The sequence below is a fragment of the Herpailurus yagouaroundi genome, unplaced genomic scaffold (genome assembly GCF_014898765.1).
Source record: "Herpailurus yagouaroundi ecotype Mexico unplaced genomic scaffold, PumYag 161, whole genome shotgun sequence".
Taxonomy (NCBI): Eukaryota; Metazoa; Chordata; class Mammalia; order Carnivora; family Felidae; genus Herpailurus; species Herpailurus yagouaroundi.
In genome coordinates, this window is record NW_024412402.1 from 5,973,091 (window position 1) to 5,977,825 (window position 4,735).

A 4,735-nucleotide genomic window follows, 5' to 3' on the forward strand; every position below is an offset into this window, starting at 1 on the left:
GGGGCGGGGCGGGGCCGGGCGCGGGCGGGCGTGCAGCACAGGGACAAGGCGCGGAGGCGGCGCGGTGCGCGCGGGAGGCGGCCGGTTCCGGCACTGAGACTGGACAGCTTCACGGCGCGGGAGCACCGGAGCGCGGGAGGGAGGCGGGGGGCGGGGCCGCCCTGGCCCACGGGGCGCCCCTGGGCCCCGCCCCTGGGCCAGGCCCCGCCCCGCCACTCTGCGCGCGGGTGTGCGGACTCAGTGCGACCCAGCCGGCTGTGAGCAGCGAGCCGGCAGAGGTTGCAGTCAGCCCTGGCTTTGGTGCAGGTGGTTGCTGAGGCGGGAACTGAGCGATCGACTGCCCATTGCGGTCTCCCCATACCCCCAAAGTGAATGATACCCTGTATATTCAGGGCCGCCGGTGACCAGGCATCTTCAGTGTCTGCTTATTTCCCTCTGAGAAGTCAGAGGATCAAGGTTGGAGGAGGCACAGCCCATCCAGGGAGTCGCGTAAGGAGAAGCCGTCCAGGTTCCGTTTACAGACCTCTGGTCTTGGAAGCCCTGTAGTCAGTTCTGTTGCTTGACCCTTTCAGGGGAAAGCCTGCTTGGAGTTGACCTGAAGAGGAAATTCAAAAGGGGGCCTCCGGGTTCCGCTTGCCCTTGAATACAAACAGAGTTGGAGTCTTCAGCAATTAAGTGTTTGTCCTCCGTTTGCCAGGCTCTGTGTCAGATTCCAGGGTCTCCAAGAGTAATCAAACCTGGCCACAGTTGTCACATCCTGCCAGTGCAGTGGAGACCTCTAGGAAACACCTGTAACATAGCATAGCACTACAGCACCGGTGGCTTAACCAGGTGCGTGGAACACAAACAAGGGAGACTTCATGGGGACTGGCACTGAAGAAGCAATACCCGTTCCAGCCAGGGAGAAGGCCACACAGCACGCCACAGGAGGAACAGCATGGGTACAGAACTGACTGTGCATAGCATAGAGTCCATTGCTGCTGGAGCCAAGCCACTCTGGGCACACAAAGATTAAGTCTGTATGCCTCCAATGACCCACATGATCGCAGAAGGACCTGAGCACTCATCTAACCCCCACCCCCACCCCCACCTACATCACTCTAGGAGGAACTGAGTGAGGCTCAATGAATTGGAGTGCCCTTGCAGATTCCACCACAGAGAACCAGGGCTGGGCCAGTCCCCCACCTGAGAGGTGCACACCAGCACGTTTCTCAAATACAGCCATCTCTGGAGGTAACTGGGGAAGGGGAGAGGCTATAAGTGGGTGCATGGCACCTCCTCCCCTGCTCCCTGCCTTCGGCATTGGCACTACCTTGCGCATCTGGTCTGGCCCCCATCCCTTTACAGTCTTCATAGGGAGATAGTCTAGCCATCAGGAATCCCCACATTTTGCTATATTTGCTTTTAAAGCAACGAGACATTGCAGATATTGTTGAAATCTCAGTGTTCCCCCTGGTCTACCCCTAGGCCATTCTTTCCAAGGTTTAATCCACTTAAGGAAGGACTTGGTGCCTTCCAGCTCAGCACCTCTATTGGTCCAGGGATAGAGCCGCCCAGTGCATAGCCACCCCTCTCCTGACTAGTCAGGGGACCTAGACTGGTGTCCTGCCTCTGTCACATACCAGTTGTGTGACTTTGGCTATGTAGTTTGCTATCTCTGAGCCTCAATTTCTCCATCTTTAAATTGGGGCTACGAATACCGTTCTCTGTGGGCATCATTGAGGATAATAGATGAGGAAGTATGAGACAAACTGTAATATGGATACCCCCTGGCTGTTCTGCGGTGGAGAGGATAGCCTCGCTCACTCAGGAGGCAGAAGGGGAGCAACATGACCACCACGGGGAGCACCAACCCAAGGGCCCCGTAGCGCTGTGCTGCCACTTTTACCCCAATCTTGCATGGCTGAGTGGATTTCATGCTGGCTGTGAGTGACGCGGATGGATCTTTTAGTTTTCAATTAGCAAACGGCTCCCTCTTTAAACAAGCGGCACAGCAAACAGATGCACTGAGTGATTTATGACAGCGAACATCTGCGGCCAAGCGGCAGGCAGCTTACTGTGGGCCCCTGCCTCCCAGGCTGCCAGGGCCCTCTGGAGGTCATCACGAGCCTCCCCTGCCTCCGGGCAGAACTGTACCCGGCCCAAGTAGGCCAGGCAGCGTGGCCCTTTTCCTTAAAGCTTTCCTGGAAAGGGGGACACAAGAGCCTTTTTGACTTTCCCATCTATATGTCCCAGAGCCTCAGAGTCAGGAAGTTCTTTTTGATGTGCTACGTAAACCTTTATTTGTACCTCTTTATTGTTGAAAGTGGTAAGCAAATGGTTACTAACGGGTGTTAGGGGAGAAGATGGTGGTGGTTTTGTTGGCCCACGGTAATGAGGAAACAAAGGACCCAGCCGACAGAGAATGAGGAAAATCTAGAACTTTCTCCTGTGCCCCAGGAGCTACCTCTGAGGTAGAGAATGAGGCATGGCTAGAACTTAGAAGGAGAGTCCCTTACTGGTCTCTGTCAAACTCTGATGTACCCACAGACTGTCACAGCCCCTCTTCTGAAAACTATTGCACAGAAAATAAAGGAAATGCCGTCATGGGACTGGGAGGGGGGAAGGGGGTCAGGAGCAAAGCAGAATTGGAGTCACATGGGACTTCGCTCATGTCCAAACACCCAAACCTTGGGAACGTTCTGTGTATCTCTGAGCTTCAGGGTCCTCAGCTGTAAAATGGGGATAGAGATCTGTATTGCAGGGTTATCATGAAGTTTAAGTAGGAATAACAACCAATTCACACTGGGGCTTGATACATTTTCCCATTTTCTCCTCTTACAGAAAACTTCAGCTAGAGAAGCACCAGAGGAAATGCAGACACCCAGTGTTCCAATTCTAGATTTCTTAACCTATTTCACAGATGAAAACTGAGCCCTGTTTCAAGTTCCTATAATTTTTTCTTCTCTCATCCTCCCCTCTTTGGTCATGTAGATCCTAGTCCATTTGCAAATGACTCTGAGGACAATAAGGTGGCAGTCCTCTGGGTCAGAGGGGGTGTGGGGCAAAAAGAAAATAAACACATCCTTTTTATACTTTATTATTTCTCTCGAAGTGCTGAAAGCCTTAGAGAGGTGCAGAAGTCTTGGTCACTGATATTGGTGAGAGAGCCATAGTCCCATATGGTCAGGGTATCTGAGGAAGGGGTGAAGAAGGAGACAATCCTTTTATTTTCTTTATAATTTTATTTATTTATTTATTTATTTATTTATTTATTTATTTATTTATTTATTGAGAGACAGAGAGATAGAGCACAAGCAGAGAGGAGTAGAGAGAGAAACAGAGAGAGAGAGAGAGAGAGAGAGAGAGAGAGAGAGAGAGAGAGAATCCCAAGCAGGTTCCACACTCAGTGCGGAACTTGATCCCATGGGGCTTGATCCCATGACCCTGGGATGGTGACCTGAGCTGAAGTCAAGACCCAGACGCTTAACTGAATGAGCCACCCAGGCACCCCAGGAGATGACCCTTTTAAAAAGACAGGGGTTCAGGGTACTCTCTCTGACCATGGCAGGAGAGCAGAGGGAATTACTCAAGAGTGTTGACATCTGTGTGTGTATTCACCCTCAGAGGATGATCTCCTCACTTGAAGACTGTACGGGGCTTTTCCACATCCACGTAAAATGGACGCTCATAGATATTCTTTGCCTCCTCCTATTTTGGAGCAGTAAAGAATACAGGTGCAACCCTGTTTAAGAAAGCCTATTGTATATGGGGCACCCAAGTGGCTCAGTCAGTTAAGTGGCCAACTTTGGCTCAGGTCATGATCTCATGGTTCATGAGTTCGAGCCCCATGTCGGGCTCTGGGTTAACAGCCTAGAACGTGGGGCCTGCTTCAGATTCTGTGTCTCCCTCACTCTCTGCCCCTACCCCCGCTGGGTCTCTGTCTCACTCACTCGCAATCTCAAAAGTAAATAAACATTAAAAAATAATTTTAAAAAAAGCAAGCCTATTGTATAATTCTTCAGAATTACAAAACAGATAAATTAGAGTGTAAATATCCATCTTCTAAATGTATTTAATTGCTTGATGGGAAGAGGTCATAAATACACACTTATTCGTACACCCATATTCATCATAGCATTATTCACAGGGGGCAAAAGATACAGCAACCCAAGTGTCCACTGAATGGGGAATTGGATAACGAAAACGTGGCCTGGACTTACAAGCCTGGCTACAAAGTGCAGGTTTTCAGCACTTGGAGAGAAAAAGGTGGAAAAAGTGTGTGTTGATTCTCTTTTTGCCCCACCCCTCCTCTGACTCAGGAGGATTGCCACCTCATTGTTCTCAGAGGCATTGCAAATGGAGTAAGAACAACCCTGGCACAGGCTACGAGAACATGAAACTTGAGGGCATTAGGCTAAGTAAAACAACCCAGACCACTTATATCAGGTTCCTAAAGAAGTCAGAGTGGAAAAGTGGTTGCCAGGGGCTGGAAGGAAAGGTGAATAGGGAGTTTATGTTTAAGAAGTAGAGAATTTCAGACTGGGGAGGTGAAACAGTTCTGTGGATGGATGCTTGCACAACAATGGATGCACGTAATGTCACTGACCTACACACACTACACTACATAAGGATTAAGATGGTCAATTATTTGATGTATATTTTACTACAATACAAAATCTAGAAACCTTGTGTTTCGGTAGCTACTGCAGTTGCTATATGTGTGAAAACAAAATCAAACGTCTTGGAAATTACC

At 49.9% G+C, this 4,735-nt stretch overlaps 1 long non-coding RNA gene across 1 annotated transcript in view; it reads left to right on the top strand.

The window, feature by feature from the left end:
- Window positions 1-3,279, top strand: part of LOC121035402 (uncharacterized) — an 11,767-nt gene extending 8,488 nt beyond the window's left edge. Inside the window, exon 3 of the long non-coding RNA XR_005792861.1 lies at window positions 2,824-3,279. This is a non-coding gene — a long non-coding RNA (uncharacterized LOC121035402). The remainder of the gene's footprint in view (window positions 1-2,823) is intronic.
- The last annotated feature ends 1,456 nt before the right edge of the window (window positions 3,280-4,735 follow it).